At 45.3% G+C, this 21,093-nt stretch overlaps 1 long non-coding RNA gene across 1 annotated transcript in view; it reads right to left on the bottom strand.

Annotated features, from left to right (window-relative positions):
* The window catches only part of LOC143764291 (uncharacterized), a 364,277-nt gene that overhangs the window by 239,940 nt on the left and 103,244 nt on the right, over positions 1-21,093 (bottom strand). The window lies entirely within an intron of this gene.

The raw sequence follows: 21,093 nt of genomic DNA, 5'->3' as shown, positions 1-21,093 counted from the left end.
GATAGATAGATAGATAGATAGATAGATACAGATATATGTCTATTTCCAAAGATATGTCCATATCCATGTTTCTAAACCCCTTCACCCCTGGAGCTTTTTTGTTTTCGTTTATCGCTCCCCTTCTATCCAGAGCCATAATTTTTCCGTCAGTATGGCCATGTGGGGGCTTATCTTTTGCGGGATAAGTTCTACTTTTGAACGACACCATTGGTTTTACCTTGTCGTGTAGCAGAAAATGTGAAAAAAATTCAAAGTGCAATGAAATGGCAAAAAAACTGCAATCCCACACTTGTTTTTTGCTTGGCTTTTTTGCTCGGTTCCCTAAATGCTAAGGCTGTGTGCACATGTTGTGGATTTGATTGCAGATCCGCAGCGTTTTTTGCCGCACTGAATTGCATCAAATCCGCAGTGTAGTGCACAACCAATGTAAGTCAATGTGAGCCGCAGACTTGTTGTGCACATGCTGCGGAAAAGGCCGCACCGAAATGCAGCTTTTTTTTCTCGCAGCATGTCACTTCTTTTGTGCGGAACTGCAGCGTTTCTGCACCTTTAGGCTATGTGCACACTTTGCGGCGTGCTCTGCAGGTTCTCCCGCAGCGCAATTGATAAATCTGCAGGGCAAAACCGCTGCGGTTATCCCTGCAGATTTATCGCGGTTCCGCTATTTCCGCTGCGGGATTACTCCTATACTATTGATGCTGCATATGCAGCAATATGCAGCATCAATAGTAATGTAAAAAATAATAAAAATTGGCTATACTCACCCTCTGACGTCGCGATCTCCTCGGCGCTGCACCCGGCGGTCCAGTTCCAAAGATGCTGTGCCGAGAAGGACCTTCGTGACGTCACGGTCATGTGACCCAGGCGTCATCACGGTCATGTGACCGCGACGTCACCACAGGTCCTGCTCGCACACCAACCCTGATAACGGACGGCTGCGTGCAGCGCTGAGAGGTGAGTATAGCATCATTTTTTATTTTAATTCTTTTTTTTTACACTATTTATGCTTCCCAGGGCCTGTAGGAGAGTCTCCTCTCCTCCACCCCGGGTAGCAACCGCACATGACCTGCTTACTTCCCGCATCGTGGGCACAGCCCCATGCGGGAAGTAAGCGGTTCAATGCATTCCTATGGGTGCAGAATCGCTGCGATTCTGCACAAAGAAGTGACATGCTGCGGGTTTTAAACCGCTGCGTTTCTGCGCGGTTTTTTCCCGCAGCATGTGCACAGCGGTTTGCGGTTTCCATAGGGTTTATATGTTAATGTAAACGCAATGGAAACTGCTGCGGACCCGCAGCATCAAAATCGCCGCGGATCCGCGGTAAAAACCGCTATGTGTGAACATGGCCTTAGACTTTCATTGAGTCGGGCACATCCGCCGCAAAACCGCAGATGTAAAAAAGATCTGCAGTTTTGCTGCGGATGTGGGTCCGAGAAACGCAGCAGCTCGGGAGGATGGAAGTGTGTGGGCGGTGACGGTGTGCGTCTATGTGTGGGCGGGCGGGGTCTGCGGGCTGTTCGGATGTGTGCGGCGCTGTGCGGGACTGTTCAGGTGTGTGCGGGGTCTGTGGGCTGTTCGGATGTGTGCGGGGCTGTGGGGGGGGTCTTTTGGGGTGTGTGTGCAGGCATCATCCGATGGAACTACAAGTACGCAGCATACAATCTGCAGCTCATTCGGATGTAATCCGGACAGTGGACACACACCCTACGCTATCCATACATCTATCAATAGATATCTATCCAGACACATCTACAGATAGATATATGAATAGATAGATGTATACATCTATAGATCTATCTATATGTAGATCTGTCTATCCATTTCATCTATCATCTATCTGTCTATCTGTGTGTTTAAAGGAGTGTGGGTTGGACAAATGTAAAAGAGGAGGTTGGACAATAATGACATCACAAATCTTTTTTTTTGTTCAATAATACATCTTTATTTACCTTTCAAAAACGCCTAAAAACCGCGCAAAAACCTCAACAAAAGCGAATTAAAAAATGCATCAAAACCGTGCAAAAAACTGCATAAAAAATGCATCAAAACTGAAAAAAATCGCATCAAAACCGCACCATAATTGCATCAAAACTGCGCAAAAACCGCACCAAAATCGCACCAAAAACTCCATCAAAACCACACCAAAACCACACTAAGAACTGCATCAAAACCGCACCAAAAACTGCATCAATACCGCACCAAAACTGCAAACTGCACCAAAACTGCAAAACTGCACCAGGTTTTGATGCAGTTTTTGGTGCAGTTTTGATGCTTTTTTTGGTGCGGTTTATGCGCGGTTTTAATGCCGTTTTTGGAAATAAGTAAATAAACGGAAAATGTGCATGATTTGAATGGAAACATGCATGAAAAAACGGATTCCAAGGCCGGATTCATCATTTCACAGCTCAGTTTCATAGTTTTTTTGCCGCAAAAAAACGCATGCGTTTATTTTCGGCAAAAAAATGCATTGCTGTCTATGTAAACGCATGCGTTTTTAAGCACATGCGTTTGTTTGCGTTAAAAACGCATGCGTTTTTATAGAAAAAAAACTGGAAAAAACACTGAAACACCACCCACCACCATCAGGGTGATAAAGGGATCCAAACCCTAACCCTACCCCTAACCTCACCCCTAACCATTTAATGAACATTTTCTGACATAGTGCCATGATATTTCAGTGCCACGTATATAAGTGCCACGTATGTAAGTGCCACGTGCCACGTATATAAGTGCCACGTATGTAAGTGCCATGTATGTAAGTGCCACGTATATAAGTGCCACGTATGTAAGTGCCACTGTTATGACCCCAATGGCAGAGGGTCTCAGAAGTAATTACCAAGTCTGCAAACACAAAAAAACCAGCTCATAGGGCAGTGGTAACTGGGCTGACCGTATATCTAAACCTAGCACCACAAATAGCAGCAGCCGGGGAACGTGCCTACGTTGGTTCTAGACGTCTCGCGCCAGCCGGAGAACTAACTAACCCTAGAAGGGAAAAGATAGACCTTTCTTGCCTCCAGAGAAAAGACCCCAAAAGTTGGATACAAGCCCCCAACAAATAATAACGATGAGGTAAGAAGAAAAGACAAACGTAAGAATGAACTAGATATTTAGCAAAGAGAGGCCCACTGACTAATAGCAGAATATAGTAAGATGACTTATACGGTCAGCAAAAACCCTATCAAAATTTCCACGCTGGATATACAAGAACCCCCGAACCGTTTAATGGCCCGGGGGGAGGATACCAGCCCCCTAGAGCTTCCAGCAAAATCAGGAATCACATTTAGTACAAGCTGGGCAAATAAATAAGAGCAATGTAAATAACCAAAAAACAAGGAAGCAGGACTTAGCTTAATTTTGCAAGAACCACGACCAGCAGACAGGAGCAAACAGAAAGGAACTGATTACAATGATGCCAGGCACCAGACTGAGAATTCAGGAAGTTTATATAGCAACACCCCTGGACTAACGACCCAGGTGGGTGCCAAACTAGGGAAAGACAATCCCAGAGTCATATCACTAGTGACCACAAGAGGGAGCCAAAAAAGTCTAATTCACAACATGCCACGTGCCACGTATATAAGTGCCACGTATGTAAGTGCCACGTATGTAAGTGCCACGTATGTAAGTGCCACGTATTTAAGTACCACGTGACACGTATTTCAGTGCCACGGATTTAAGTGCCATCTATGTAAGTGCCACGTATTTCAGTGCCACGGATTTAAGTGCCACCTATGTAAGTGCCACGTATTTCAGTGCCACGTATTTCAGTGCCACGGATTTAAGTACCACGTGAAACGTATTTCAGTGCCACGGATTTAAGTGCCACGTATTTCAGTGCCACGGATTTAAGTGCCACGTATTTCAGTGCCACGTATTTCAGTGCCACGGATTTAAGTGCCACGGATTTAAGTGCCACGTATGTAAGTGCCACGTGCCACGTATTTCAGTGTCACGTATTAAAGTGCCATGTATTTCTGTCACGTTTACGGTTAGGGTTAGGGTTGATGTCACCGCTCTATAGGACCCTCAGTGACACACTGACAGGAGGCAATGGCTCCTGCAGTGTATCACTGAGGTTACTAAAGTTCACTGGTCTCACTTTATGGCAAAAAGCTGCGTGGGAACTTTCTCATACAGCATGCCATAAAGTGAGACTAGGGACTATTTTCTCACAGGGGCGTAGGAATACATTGTGGGGAATACATTGTGGAAGGATACCTTCCTCCCCTCATTGTCTTCCTGGAGCCCCTGGTGAGTGGTTGCATCAGCAGATGCTCCAGCTCTCCACGGGAGATCGTCGAGGGACACTCGTTTTAATTGGATTTCTGCGGATCAGGGAGTATAGTGTTTGTTTATTATTTTAATATTTTTTACAGATGACAATGGCTTCGGGGATCAAAGTGACAAGTGATGGTGAGTATGTAATCTATGTTTAATGTACTGTATGTCTATATGTATGTATGTATGTAATGTATGTATGTACTGTATGTCTGTATGTTCTGTATGTATGTACTGTATGCGCATGTCGTCGCATGCCGCATGTCGTCGCATGCCGCATGTCGTCGCATGGCGCATGTCGTCGCATGGTGCATGTAGTTGCATGGCGCATGTCGTCGCATGGTGCATGTCGTCGCATGCTGCATGTCACATGTTGCATGGCGCATGTCATCGCATGCTGCATGTCGCATGTTGTCGCATGGCGCATGTCATTGCATGGTACATGTCGCATGCCATCGCATGGCGCATGTTGCCGCATGGTGAGTGTCGTTGCATGGTGCATGTCGCCGCATGGTGCATGTAGTTGCATGGCGCATGTCGTCGCATGCTGCATGTCGCATGTTGTCGCATGGTGCATGTCGCATGGCGCATGTCATCGCATGGCATCCCATGTCGTCGCATGGCGCATGTTGCGTGTCGTTGCATGGTGCATGTCGCCGCATGGTGCATGTTGTCGCATGGTGAGTGTCGTCGCATGTCGTGTGTTGTATGTATGTATGTATGTATTGTATATGTGTATTTTTTTTTTTTTTTACATTCAACACATTAGCCGGATGATGGGACTACTACTGTCCCATCATTGGCTAATGTGTCACTCACTGCCACTGTAGCAGGCAGAGCCCGATGTGACTTGTTGTCCCATCGGACGATGCCTGCACACAGAGACAGACACACACACACACACACACACACACACAACCCCCCAGCACATACCGGTCCGCACAGCGCCGGGGACCGGGACCGCAAAGCGCCGGCGACCGCACATCGCCGGGGACCGGGACCGCACAGCACTGGCGCCCGGGACCGCACAGCGCCGGGGACCGGGACCGCACAGCACCGGCGCCCGGGACCGCACAGCGCCGAGGACCGGGACCGCACAGCACCGGCGCCCGGGACCGCACAGCACCGGGGACCGGGACCGCACAGCACCGGCGCTCGGGACCGCAAAGCGCCGGCGACCGCACATCGCCACGGACCGGGACCGCACAGCACCGGCGCCCGGGACCGCACAGCGCCGGGGACCAGGACCGCACAGCACCGGCGCTCGGGACCGCACAGCACCGGCGCCCGGGACCGCACAGCACCGGCGCCTGCCCGCACATCCCTGCCTAGTCCCGCCCGCCCCCAGCACGGCCCCGCAGTCAGCCTCAACCCCGCCCACAGCCTAGTCACTCTTTGAGTGACTGCTGTCTGTGGAGCCTGGGGACACGCCTGCTACTGACGTCACGTCAATTTCCAGAGTCTGGAAATTGACGTGACGTCGGCGGAAATGAGCGGCGGCTGAAGCCTGGGGGTCACGTGACCCGGACTCAGGCACCAGCATAGCGCCGCTCACAGGCGAAAACGGCTAAAGAAGCTATTTACACAAATCATCAGGGGCCCCGGGGGGATACATAGGGGGGTTAATTGAAAGTAGTGGACAACCCCTTTAATTCAAGTAAATCTTTCCCACTAAAGAATATTTTCTAGAGATCCTTCCCATCTTGTCCACTCACTATTGTTGAAAAAATAGACAGAAACTCTTATTATTAAATCCTGTCAGCAATACATCAGTATACATCATCAGCATACTTCACATATCATACTAATAACTTTTAGTTATTCTGATTTGCATTAATTTAGTAGTAGCCCTTTAGTAGCACTGGGCTTTTGGCAGTCATAAATAGTCCTTATTTGAGTTTTGACAATGTTCATATAGAGGGAATCACAATAAAACTAAAATATAAAGAATGGATAAATGTGGTGTGAAGTTGCAGCTTCTTAAGGATTAAATTATCCTATCAAAAAAGCTTGGAGAATTTCTTAATAAAATCAACAATTCTATATTAAACACAATAATTGATAAAACTCATAGATCGTAAGTAGTACATGATTAGACAATACATGATACCTTCAAGTAAGAAGTGGTACAAATATTATATACCGGTAGTTCCTTAGAAATACATAATTATTCTCACAAAAACACAGTCCTCGTTATATTGGACTATAGAACTATATTCACCATAACGTTCTCAAGAATTGCAGTCACAAATCTCCACAATTTATCCATACAAAATGAATACAGAAATTATATATATATTATATAACTTTTGAAATTCTTTCATTATTACACTGCCCTCTAGTGGGATGGAAAGAATTACATCCTATTGGTGACTTAAGCCATATACACTGCTGCAATCATTTCTATAGTTCCCTATATGCCTTTTTGCAAATTAAGTCAAGCACCATCCAATGCCTATATATATATATATATATATATATATATATATATATATATATATATATATATATCTCCTTTAAATTTATATATAATAATCACTGCAAACGTGCATAGACAAAGAGGAAAGTTTTTTAAAGTGCAATATAGTAGTATTATATTGATGCAAGGCAATCCCCATAGCAAAAAGATGTATATAACCCGTAGGGTGACATACCACTAAATTAGACTTGAAAGACCACCTGTGGGAACCCCCTAATGCACGTTTTGCGTTCCTGCTTCTTCCTAAGCAGCACTAGAATGGTCTGTAAATAGGCAGTTTGGTAGGCAATTTTTGTTAAAGTTAAAAAAGCACTCAATTTTATACACATCAGGAAAATAAATAAGACAAGACAAAAAAAGCCATAATATACTTTGTGAGGCTGCAAATAAACCTTCCCTGGCTTTAATTAAGTGCATTCATTATACAGTAAACCAAAGGGTAACATTTCTACTTGCGGAGAGTGACATGTTAAGCATGCCGAGAAGAGGAGACTTTAAGAGAAAAAGCTGAGCAGCACAGCTATAAGGCACAGAGCCGAACAAGGTCCATATGCGGTGCAAAGGAGAACCTGACAACGGAGAGCCTGACAACGGATCAGGGGTGCTCGCATGAAAAAAAGTGCTCAATCCAAGTAACAGAAAGAATGCGGCAGCACTCACCAGTCCTAGAGTGGTATGAATCCTTTATTCAAGCATAAAATACATCGTCATCTTCACGGCTCGGGGATGTGTAGACGGAATAGACCTGCACACCCTTGTTCCGTCTACACGCCCCCGAGCCGTGAAGATGATGATGTTTTTTATGCTTGAATAAAGGATTCATACCACTCTAGAACTGGTGAATGCTGCCGCATTTTTTCTGTTACTTGCTTTAAGCCACAATGCTCCTCTGGTAAATATGCAAATAATCTCTTCAGAGACAAAGAGGACTAGAACTCTAGTACCGCCTGTAGGAAGTAGCAATCCTAAAAGTCACATCTGACTCCTCTCACATCCTCAGTAAGGTGCCTTTCCCCATCTGGTTACTGACTCCAGTTGAATAGTGGCTCATATGGATCACTTCGGATATCATCCCATTCACTGTAATCATAGGTGTTTGTCCTGCAGAAGTAGCGCCTGGACAGCATCAGGACCTACAACTCGGAACAAATCCTGCTTAGCACCGTGGTGCGGCGGTCAAGCCAGGACATCCGACTCAAAGACAAACTAATCTTTTCAGAGATTAATAGCTGTATAGACACAGTCAAGCAGCAATCACTGTGCTCTTAAAAACAGCTATGAAGGTTTCTCCAACAATTGCGTAACTCCAGCCACAGACTCGAAAACAGAGAGTAGCCAGATAATCTAGGAGACTTGACAAAACGAGCCCTGATACGTTGTTACAGTTGAATCCGCAGAACAGACCAATCCTTCTCCTCTTTTTCGTACTTCGCGTCCACTTCTTTCCGAAACATTTTATGGGACTACTTTAATGCCCGAGCTCTTGTATAAATTGATAATTTCACTTTTCCACTTTCTGATAATGTTAATCACATGCTGATTATCAAATCTGACCTTGGACTTCTACTTCAATGGCTTCTTCTGGGGAGACACAATGTCTCTAAAACAATATGTACAGTGGGGGAAATAATATTTATTCTCTTGCTGATTTTGTAAGTTTGCACACTGACAAATACATGAACAGTTTATAATTTTAAGAGTAGGTTAATTTTAACATTGAGAGATAGAATATCAAAAATAAAATCCAGAAAAATCACATTGTATATGTTTTATAAATGTATTTACATTTTGCAGTGAGAAATAAGTATTTGATCCTCTACCAAACATTAAGAGTTCTGGCTCCTAATCAACTCGTTATCTGCATTAAAGACAGCTGTCTTAAATAGTCACTTTTATAAAAGACTCCTGTCCACAGACTCAATTAATCAGTCAGACTCTAACCTCTACAACATGGGCAAGACCAAAGAGTTTTCTAAGGATGTCAGGGACAAGATCATAGACCTGCACAAAGCTGGAAAGGGCTACAAAACCATAAGTAAGACGCTGGGTGAGGAGACATTGTTATTGTTGGTGCAATAGTAAGAAAATGGAAGAAATACTAAATGACTATCAATCGACATCGATCTGGGGTTCCATGCAAAATCTCACCTCGTGGGGTATCCTTGATCATGAGGAAGGTGAAAGATCAGCCTAAAACAACACAGGGGAACTTGTTAATGATTTCAAGGCAGCTGGGACCACAGTCACCAAGAAAACCACTGGTAACACATTACGCCGTAAAGGTTTAAAATCCTTCAGTGCCCGCAATGTCCCCCTGCTCAAGAAGGCACATGTGCAGGCCTGTCTGAAGTTTGCCATTGAACACCTGGATGATTCTGTGAGTGAGTGGTAGAAGGTGCTGTGGTCAGAGGAGACACAAAATTGGGCTCTTTGGCATTAACTCAAATCGCCATGTTTGGAGGAAGAGAAATGCTACCTATGACGCAAAGAACACCATCCCCACTGTCAAGCATGAAGGTGGAAACATCATGTTTTGTGGGTGTTTCTCTGATAAGGTCACAGGACTACTCCACCGCATCAATAGGAGGAGCCATGTACCATAAAATCCTGAATGACAACCTCCTTCCCCCTCTCAGGACATTAAAAATGGGTCATGGCTGGGTCTTCCATTAAGACAATAACCCAAAACATACAGCCAAGGCAGCAAAGGAGTGGTTCAAAAAAATGCACATTAAGGACATGGAGTGGCCTAGCCAGTCTCCATACCTTAATCCCATAGAAAAGTTATGGAGGGAGGTGAAGCTCCGAGTTGCCAAGCAACATCCTCAAAATCTTAATGATTTAGAGATGATCTGTAAAGGGGAGTGGACCAAAATTCCTTCTGACATGTGCGCAAACCTCATCATCAACTACAAAAAAAGTCTGACTGCTGTACTTGCCAACAAGGGTTTTGCCACCAAGTTATAAGTCTTGTTTGCCATACTTATTTCTCACTGCAAAATGCAAATATATTTATATAATTTTAACAATGCGATTTTCTGGATTTTATTTTTGATATTCTATCTCTCAATGCTAAAATTAACCTACCCTTAAAAATATAGATTGTTCATGTCTTTGTCAATGGGCAAACTTACAAAATCAGCAAGGGATCAAATAATTATTTCCCCACTGTACATGCTACACGATGGGCCAGATGAAAAGAAATAATTAAAGTATAACACCTGTAAGATGGCCGCCGGATGGGTCCTTTAGGGGAAGTATGTATCATCGTGGTTGGTAGCTTCGGCGATGTGAGCTCGGAAATCATACTCCAGCACATATAGTGCTGAGAGAGTTATTAAGCCATTCCAGGGTCGGGTTATACAAGCAGTCAAAGAGATGGGTGGGAATGATTGCTCACAAATCCCCACCCCAGGGGCGTAGTTTGACTGATAAAATGGAGAACAAGTGTCTCATTAAGTGTCTGGGTTTGGAGATGTGTAGATCTCCTGTGTGTTGGTCTGTGCTAAAGCCTAAAGAAGTAGACGACACTATCCTGATCGAGCGGACCTGCAATATTGTTTGGATTTGTTACTTTTTGTTTTCACTTTGTGCCGGAAAAGACTGTTCTTTAGTTTGGTTCCCTAAGTGGTTTATGTTGTCTTAATAAACCTGCCTGGACATTTTCATGAAACCACTTCCCTTGCCTACTTTAACCGCAGCACAGTGAGTACAAAACCCTACACCCCATAAAAGTCCATGAAGATGACTCAGCCATCATATTATTCACCATATTCTGTAGCTGTGTTCACGAGATTGTCATACAGTAAATGTTGGTGTTGTGCAAAATATCTACTCTTGACTCTTGAGTGGCCTCTTCACTAGTCTTATATGCAGCACAAAGCCTCTTAACCCGTAATCTCTGCTGCATGAATGGAGGTCTACTTCTTGGCTTTTGCAAATGATGACGTGGTTATGGACCACAAAATTCTTTTTCTTCATACTTTTTTTCATCATAGTAGTATAAGTGCTTGCTTCTTGAGGTGCATTTACCAGTTGGATTAATTTACTTTATATTTCGACAGATCTGACGTTTATGAACACGACAATGCCAAATAGGTGTATTTTTGTAATCATTTTTATTTCTTAATTTTTAAAGGGGGAAGATTTGAACTTTTATATTTTTTCAGATTTTTAAAAACTTGTTTCCACTTTTCACTCCACCTTTCACTGTACTTGTAAGACTTGAAGCGGTCATCATCTGATTGCTTGTGCAATTCACAGCAATGCCACAACATTGCCGTCTATAGCAAAAATCATGATCTCCTGTGAGCATCAGCTATGGGCTGTTTTTCACAGGAGTACCATCAAGACAAGAATAGGGGTCTTCAGCAGACCGCTGGCTGTCAAGGCAACACATTGGCATCCCATGATCACGTCACAGGCATGCCAATGGGTGTGTAATTTACACGTTCCCCAGCCACATTTAAAATAACAACCGCGGGCGCTCCACCCCACCCATGGCTGATAGAGGCAGATGATGGCTACTTCATACTTCAGTCATCATCAACAGGGAACATTTTGGGCTAGGCATGCAAGCCCAAATCAAAGTCAAGGAGCCACCATAGGATGTACCAGGTATCCCTTTGGAGTGACTAACAGCACTGTGGTTGTTTAATAATAAGATTAATAAGTAAAAATAAAAATTGAGTAATAATTGTGCCCACAACGTATGTGTGGTCTTTATATATCTGGGCTACTTCTGTCTTCAGTAGCTCACACATCAGGCAAGGTTCTGGACTACACTAATTTCCTCTTCATGTGTTTTCCTCTCGTCTACAGCCCATATCTATGACCTCCCTGAGACTGCGACCACATTAAAAATTGAGTGTCACCACAAAGCTTTAACTTTTTCATACACCACAAGTATTTTAGAAATGGTAGAGCAAGTCTACCTTCCCGAAGAAACCATCGTAAAACCATGTCACCCTTAACAATACATTGGTCACAAATAAGATGACAGCAATTAATGTAACTGACAAAGTAACAGCCTAAATATTATTAACAAAAGGACAGATATCAGTTTTTATATCCAGAGTGGTACATGTTCAACATGTTATTGTGTTCATCTGAAAAATAAAAAAGATTAACACCTTTTCTGTCAAAATAGCCATATCAAGGCTTGATTTTTTTTCAGGATGAGATGTATCGTTTAACCCCTTAACCACGGGCCATTTTCAGCTTTCGCGCTTTCCTTCTTTGCTCCCCTTTTTCCCAGTCATAACTTTTTAATTTTCCATCAATATGGCCATGTGAGGGCTTGTTTTTTGCAGGACGAGTTGCACTTTTGAATGACACCATTGGTTTTAACATATCATTTACTGGAAAATAGGAAAAAATTCCCAGTGTGGTGAAATTGCAAAAAAAGTGCAATTCTACAGTTGTTTTTTTTTTTATTTTTTTTACCATGTTCGCTAAATGATAAAATTGACCTGTGATTATGATTCTCCAGGTCAGTATGAGTTCATAGACACCAAACATATCTAGGTTCCTTTTTATTAAGTGGTGAAAAAAAAAACATTGGTAAAAAACAATGGCGCCATTTTTTGAGACTTGTAGCATCTACATTTTTCGTGATTTGGGGCTGAGTGAGGGGTTATTTTTTGTGCATCGAGCTGCTGTTTTTATTGATACCATTTTGTTGTAGATACGATCTTTTTTTCGCCCTTTATTACTTTTTATTGGGCGATCAAAACAGCTGACATGTGCCGGGAAAGATGTAGGCTCATCCCTGGAGACCACATCAAAGGGAGGGATTCCAACATGCGAATACTATTACACCCAATGTTGGAAAGGGGTAAAAAAAGGAGTTCAAAATTGTAAGTTTTGAACTACGTTATCTAATTGAAGTCTGTAAGGGAAAGAGCCGCTGACAAAAGGAAAATCCAGGCGATAAATCTAACAAACTTCCATGAGTCTGAAGAAGGGGTAGGTTCTACTCTGAAACACTCTGCAATATATTGGAAGCTTTTAAGACTTACCGCCTGGATTAACCTTTGCCAGCAGTAGCACCCGGGATCCACCACTTGGTCCACTTGGCACCACTACATAAAGAGTGATGTATAATCCAATTGTGGGCTACTGCTCCAGAAACTGTACTAACACCAACTGCAGAGAGGACATAACTAGTAAAGGAAAGAGGAGTGCGGTGGATCCATGGCGCTGCCACTGACTAAGATTAATCTAGGCGCCAAGTATATAAAATCTTCCATGACCCCAAAGGAGTAGAGAATACTTTGAAATACTCTACAATAAATTAGATGGTTTTTATACTTACTGTCTAGATTAACCTTTATCAGCTACAGCGGCCGGGATCCACTGCACTCCTCTCTCCTTGACTTATGTCCTGTCTTCATTTGGTGTGAGAACAGTCGCTGGAGCAGCTGCCACAATTGGATTATTCATCACTCTTTACGTAGCTGCGCTGTTCAGGTGAGAACCCTCCAACTCACTTTTACCTGTTGCGCACAGTGTCACACAGGAATCACATCTTGTTTTTTAATCTCCCTGATTGCTCTGTGGCTTTGTCATGCGGATGACTGTTTCCTGTTTTTCAGGGCTTTAGATATAGGGCATTTAATGAATAAAGTTAAGTTTAAATTTTGCCATTCAGTGATGAGAAACGTAACTGAACATAGAAGACGTGTATAATTAGGGGACGATGAATCAACATTTAAAAATGTTCAATTGTATATGTTAATCCAAAACACAAAATGCAAGAAAAAATGCAATGCACTCACCGGTCCCGAAAGCAATGATCCTTTATTAAGACATCTGCAGTGTGCAACAGGGAGAACGTGGACAAAGACGGACAACGGCTGATTCGCGCTACCGCGCTTCCACGGGTCCTATTATTACATTGACATTTCCGGATTTGAGCACCCAAGTGTCCCATTTTGGGCAATAAAAAGCACGAGCAGCTGCACACAACTGAAGACAAAGGGGTCAGTTCAGTGCAGCGGTGCTGATGCATCATTTCTTCATATTCAACTGTATATGTGCTCTTTTATTTGGATTTTTTCTACAGATATCCGTCCAGAAGAATCTTTCGTAGAAGTTAGTCCAGTAGTAAAAGAAGTTAGTCCAGTAATAAAAGAAGCTAATGGCTGCCCCGGCCGGTAGCAGCCACTATTCACCTGATAGCAGGGCCCTGAAGAAGGAGACAGGCGTCTCTGAAACGCGTAGGATAGAGGTCCTTACCGCACTCCGTACACATCACCGGGCTGTAGCGGCGGTCACGTGAGCGTTACGTCACACAGGTCCTGCAGCTCAGCCGTACGCACCGCTCGGATCACACGCGGCGTCGGCACAGCTGGACCCCGGGGCAGCCATTAGCTTCTTTTATTACTGGACTAACTTCTTTTACTACTGGACTAACTTCTACGAAAGATTCTTCTGGACGGATATCTGCCACCGCCTGACAGGACTATCAGGCGTCCTGTGCCATCTCTACAAAGCGGGTGAGCTTACACTATTTCTCTTTTTGCTATTTACCAGCTTTGTATCTGGACTAATTGAACATTGGGTCCTATATCTGAACCACTATAAGTCTGGGTTTTCACATCTTTCTGGACAGTTCTTTGGCTTGTGCCGCTTCTTCCAGCGCGAACCTATACACGCGTTTGCGTGTATATACATATAATACTTGCTAATTCAGAATAAGACTAGTTTCAAGTTATGATGAATAATGAGTGAACATGCTTGTCCCTGCTTATTACTTGATGGAGCTTCAGGGTGCTCAGACACCCTCCTTACTCGGCCGAGTATTCGGGTGCTCTAGCGCAATGCTCGAGTCCCTGTCCCTCATGTTTTGCTGCTGTTAGACAGGCATTGCCTGCCATACACAGTAATGCAGAAACCATGTTGGCTACTGGCATTACTGCGATTGGCTGGCCGCACTGTTTCACTGCGTCTATCTATCACCCGAGGACCAAATGACCTCTGAAATCGGAGGATAAAATTAATATTCACTGCTTCCCCTGCCCATCTGGAGAAGAGTGGTGGGCGGAGGAAGCAGTGAATATTCATTAATCCCATCATGACCGGAGTTTTTTCGATTTTCACTCCCCTCCTTCCCAGAGCCATAACTTTTTTATTTTTCCATCAATATGGCCATGTGAGGGTATTATTTTTGCGGGACGAGTTGTAATGTTGAATGACACCATTGGTTTTACCTAGGGTTGAGCGACTTTTATTTTTTTGGGGTCAAGTCGAGTTTTGCGAAACCCGACTATCTCAAAAGTCGAGTCGAGTGCAATCGGCCGATTATCGCGAAAAGTCGGGGATCGACCGAAACACGAAACCCAATACAAGTCAATGGGGAAGCATAGTCGGCAGTGAGTGGGGGCCAGGAAAACACCTACAGTGCCCATTTTAATGGCAAAAACATCCATTCTTGTTTCTGAAGCTTGTCAATCTTAATTAACTTTATAATAATAGGCATTGGAAATTGGGGGTCATTTGGCTAAAGTTGTGGGGGTTAGGGCTGGTTCAAGTTTTTAGTGGGCCCAGGAAACGTGGACTACATCACGGCGGTGGAGCAGTGAGAGGAAAGTATTTCAAGTTTGCAAGTGATGTGATCCTGAGCAAGCAGGGGGGTCCCACTCGTTCGCATTGGCACTGGCACAGGGCCCCTCAAAGTACGGCGGTGTGTATGCACGGCGGGGGCGCCTCCCACTGGCAGCGACACTTCTGCGTACTGAGGGGCCCTGTGCCTGTGACGTCGCCAACGAGTATGCCCCCCCACCTGATGAAGGAACCTGCACTTTCATCTGCACCTTCCTCTTTGTCCCTGTGTAAGGTGGTATAGTATGCGGGAAGGTGAACCTGACTTTCAGCAGGGTCAGATTGTGGCTGTGTAGCGTGCAAGGGGAATGTAGTGGTCTGGGTCAATGTACCACAAGACTCATCTAGCACTGGCTGGGCAATGGGCAGGATGAGGAGGAAACACAGATATAGGCCCAAATAATAAAGTGGGCTAAATTCAGTTCAAAATTGGTAACAGGACTAACCAGGCGGCATTAGTTTGTTCAGTGGAGTAGAAAACCCAGGAGCGGCAGACACCGTTTTAAGGGCCCAGCCACACTAGTAGGCCCAATGCAGTTTAATAATACAAATCTAGCCCGAAAGCCTGAAGATTGAAGCTCTGGAAAATAACACAGGCCAACACCAAGGTGCGGCAGACACCGTTACTAGGCCCAACCAAAATAGAAGGCCAACTGCAGTGTTATATAAACAACAACTTAATGAGAGCCTGAAGATTGAACCTCAGCTGTGTTCAGTAGAGAACAGAAAGCAGCGGCAGACACCGTTAGTAGGCCCCAACCACATTAGTAGGCCAACTGCAGTGTTATATTAACAACAACTACTTAATGAGAGCCTGAAGATTGAAGCTCAAGAAAACCAAACAGGAGAAAACCCAGGAGCAGCAGACACCGTTAGTAGGGCCCAACCAGACAAGTAGGCCAAATGCAGTTAAATATCTGATACTATAGGACGAAAGCCTGAAGACTGAAGCTCAGCTTTGTACAGTGAAGAACAACACAAGGGAGCGGCAGACACCGTTAGTAGGCCCCAACCACACATATTAACAACTACTTAATGAGAGCCTGAAGATTGAAGCTCAGCTTTGTACAGTGGAGGACAACACCAGGGAGCGGCAGACACCGTTAGTAGGCCCCAACCGAAATAGTAGGCCAACTGCACTGTTATCTTAACAACAACTACTTAATGAGAGCCTGAAGATTGAAGCTCAGCTTTGTGCAGTGGAGGACAACTGTAATGGGAGACAGACACAATAAGTAGGCCTAAATAAGTAATTAGGTGAAATGCAGTTCAAAATTGGTAAGTGGAGTACACTTGCAGCAAAGCGTGGTTCAGCGGAGGAGGGCATGTGTAATTAGTGGCTCTGACACAGGAAGTAGGCCTAAAATAAAAATGAAGGCTATATCAAGTTAAAAATTGGTAAAAGGAGTACACAAGTGGCATAGCTGGGTTCTGTGGTGGAGGACAACTGTTACACAGTTACTAGGCACAAATAAGTAAGTAGGATAAATGCAGTTCACAATTGGTAACAGGAGTACACAGGCGGCATAGCTTTGTTCAGTGGAGGACAACTGCAAGGAGTGGACTGGCCGAGACTGACACAGGTAGTAGGCCTACAATAGAAAGTAGGCTCTATGCAGTTTAAAGTAGGCAACAGGGATACACAGGCAGCATTGTTGTAGTCAGCGGAGGACGATTTCAAGGAGGGACCGCAGACAGACTTCCTAGGCATAAAATAACAAAATAGGCTCTATGCAGCTTCCATTATGTGGCATGGGTACACAGGCAGCATTGGTGTGCTCGGCGGAGGACAATTGGACGGAGGGACTGCAGACAAACTTAGTAGGCCTAAAATAACAAAATAGGCTCTATGCAGCTTCCATTAGGTGGCAGGGGTACACAGGCAGCATTGGTGTGCTCAGCGGAGGACAATTGGAAGGAGGGACTGCAGAGAGACTTAGTAGGCCTAAAATAACAAAATAGGCTCTATGCAGCTTCCATTAGGTGGCAGGGGTACACAGGCAGCATTGGTGTGCTCGGCGGAGGACAATTGGACGGAGGGACCGCAGACAGACTTAGTAGGCCTAAAATAACAAAATAGGCTCTATGCAGCTTCCATTAGGTGGTAGGGGTACACAGGCAGCTTTGGTGTGCTCAGCAGAGGACAATTGGACGGAGGGACCGCAGACAGACTTAGTAGGCCTAAAATAACAAAATAGGCTCTATGCAGCTTCCATTATGTGGCAGGGGTACACAGGCAGCATTGGTGTGCTCAGCGGAGGACAATTGGACGGAGGGACCGCAGACAGACTTAGAAGGCCTAAAATAACAAAATAGGCTCTATGCAGCTTCCATTAGGTGGCAGGGGTACACAGGCAGCATTGGTGTGCTCAGCGGAGGACAATTGGAAGGAGGGACTGCAGACAGACTTAGTAGGCCTAAAATAACAAAATAGGCTCTATGCAGCTTCCATTATGTGGCAGGGGTACACAGGCAGCATTGGTGTGCTCGGCGGAGAACAATTGGAAGGAGGGACCGCAGACAGACTTAGCACACCTCCCAACCGTCCCGGATCCCACGGGACTGTCCTGATTTTGACAGTCAGCCCGCGATCCCGGGCGGGACATTAGTTGTCCCGCACTACGTGCCTAGGGCGGGGACAATGCAGGGGGCGGCACCTGAGCTGAGCAAGGTTTGTGTTGTGAACTCTATTTTTGGGCTCCCTCTAGTGGTCACAAGCGGTACTGTGTAGTGTTGTCTTTCTGCAGGTTGGCAGCATCAGCTGGTTCGTTATCCTTGGTTGGTTTCCTATTTAGCTCACCTGGATACTCAGTTCCTTGCCTGCTCTCAATGTATTCAGTGCTCTTCAGATTCCTTGTGACTACCTTGCTCCCAGTCTCTCCAAGACAAGCTAAGTTTTTGTTTGTTTATTTTTTGATTATCAGCATTCATCATGTTTCTTGTCCAGCTTGCTAAAATGTGATTTCCTCGCTTGCTGGTTGCTCTAGGGGACTGAGTTTCTCCCCCCACACCGTTAGTTGGTGCGGGGGTTCTTGAAATCTCAGTGTGGATATTTTGTAAGGGTTTTTTACTGACCGCACAGACCCCTTTTCTATTTTCTGCTATCTAGTATTAGTGGGCCTCATTTGCTGAATCTGCTTTCACCCCTGTGTATGTGCCTTCCTCTTACCTCACCGTTATTATTTGTTGGGGGCTTCTATATCTTTGGGGATTATTTCTCTGGAGGCAAGTGAGGTCTTTCTTTCTTTCTAGGGGTAGTTAGTTCCTCAGGCTGGCTCGAGACGTCTAGGATTTTAGTCACGTTCACCGGCTACCTCTAGTGTGTTGGATAGGTTCAGATTTGCGGTCAGTCCAGTTTGCCACCTCCCTAGAGCTTGTCCTATGTTTTGTTACTTAGCTGGAGTATTTTGTGATCCTCAACCACTAAGGATCATAACAGGTTTGTGGCTGTTTTTTTTATGAAAGCTGGGTCACCTCCCGACCGACCCCGCCCCCCCCCCTGCCCCCTGTGCGGCGCTGCCACTCTGAGGGAGAGAGCCAGCAGCAATCAAGATGAAAGGTCAGCGACTCAGCATACCTCCTGTGTGTGCACGGAGCTCCGGCTTCTCCTGCTCTTATCTGCTATCCCGGCAGAGGAGAGACGGGGGAGGTGCCGGGACAGTGCAGAGCTGTGAGCAGGAGAAACTGAAGAGATGCACATGGACATCAGCCGCCCCTGCACCACAGAGGAGAGTGTGTGATGTGTGTGTGATGCTGCATGTGTGTGTGTGTGTATATGAGGTATCTGGTGTATATGTGATGGCTGCGTGTGTGTGATGGCTGCGTATGTGTGATGGCTGCGTGTGTGATGGCTGCGTATGTGTGATGGCTGTGTGTGTGTGTGATGGCTGCGTGTGTGTGATGGCTGCGTGTGTGTGTGATGGCTGCATGTGTGTGATGGCTGCGTGTGTGTGTGATGGCTGCGTGTGTGCGTGATGGCTGCTTGTGTGTGTGATGGCTGCATATGTGTGATGGGTGTGCATGTGTGATGGCTGCGTGTGTGTGATGGCTGCATATGTGTGATGGCTGCGTGTGTCTGTGATGGCTGCATATGTGTGTGATGGCTGCGTGTGTGTGTGATGGCTGCGTGTGTCTGTGATGGCTGCGTGTGTCTGTGATGGCTGCGTGTGTGTCTGTGATGGCTGCGTGTGTGTCTGTGATGGCTGCGTGTGTGTCTGTGATGGCTGCGTATGTGTGATGGCTGCGTGTGTGTGTGATGGCTGCGTGTGTGTGTGATGGCTGCGTGTGTGTCTGTGATGGCTGCGTGTGTGTGTGTGATGGCTGCGTGTGTCTGTGATGGCTGCGTGTGTGTTGGCTACGTGTGTGTGTGTGATGGCTGCGTATGTGTGATGGCTGTGTATGTGTGATGGCTGCGTGTGTCTGTGATGGCTGCATGTGTGTGTGATGGCTGTGTGTGTCTGTGATGGCTGCGTGTGTCTGTGATGGCTGCGTGTGTCTGTGATGGCTGCGTGTGTGTCTGTGATGGCTGCGTATGTGTGATGGCTGCGTATGTGTGATGACTGCGTGTGTGTGATGGCTGCGTGTGTGTGTGTGATGGCTGCGTGTGTGTGTGATGGCTGCGTGTGTGATGGCTGTGTGTGATGGCTGCGTGTGTTATGGACTGGTAATTTAGGAGCGACATGCGACTAGCTCTGAGCAGGTGGTAACTATACAGACCGCAGTTCCTGATCTTAACACAACACTAGCAGTAGCCGTGGGATGTTCCTGTCACTCCCTGGACACCTCATCACAGCCGGAGAACTAGCTACCCCTAAAGGTAGAAATAGGAAAGCTATCTTGCCTCAGAGAAAATCCCCAAAGGATAGGACAGCCCCCCACAAATATTGACTGAGAGAGGAGAAGGAAATGACATACGTAATATGAAACAAGATTTAGCAAAGGAGGCCACTTCTAGCTAGATAGATAGTACAGAAAAGAACACTGTGCGGTCAGTAATAAAAACTAGAAAAAATCCACCGCAGAGATATGCAAAAATCTCCACACCTGACTAAAGGTGTGGAGGGCAAAATCTGCAGCCCAGAGCTTCCAGCTTAGCTGAATAGATCCATACTGATAAGCTGGTGTCATGGTTCCCAATGGCAAGGGAACGTAAGAAACATATAAATAACGAACGAGCTCTCGGGTGATGGAAACTCGAGTTGACCGTGAGCTAAATCTACCACACAACTAATAGTAGCCAGGGAGCATACCTACGGCTTCCTAAATGCCACGCGCCAGCCGGAGGACTAACTAAGCCTGGTAGAGGAAGAAACAGACCTGGCTTACCTCTAGGGAAATACCCCAAAAGATGATAGCAGCCCCCCACATGTAATAACGGTGAAATAAGAGGAAAAGACATACACAGTATGAAAGTAGATTTAGCAAAGAGAGGTCCACTTACTAGATAGCAGAAGGATACAAAAGAGGACTTCACGGTCAACTGAAAACCCTTTCAAAAAACCATCCTGAAATTACTTTAAGACTCCTGTGTCAACTCATGACACAGGAGTGGCAATTTCAGCCCGCAAGAGCTTCCAGCTACAGAGAATTACAAAAACTGCAAACTGGACTAAAGATACAAAACAAAAGGACAAAGTCCACTTAGCTGATCAGCAGACTAGTAGCAGGAACATGCAACCGAAGGCTCTGGTTACAATGATGACCGGCAAGGAAATGACTGGAGAGCAAGG

Source organism: Ranitomeya variabilis, chromosome 4 (assembly GCF_051348905.1).
Source record: "Ranitomeya variabilis isolate aRanVar5 chromosome 4, aRanVar5.hap1, whole genome shotgun sequence".
Taxonomy (NCBI): Eukaryota; Metazoa; Chordata; class Amphibia; order Anura; family Dendrobatidae; genus Ranitomeya; species Ranitomeya variabilis.
This window is presented reverse-complemented; position numbering and strand designations above follow the sequence as displayed.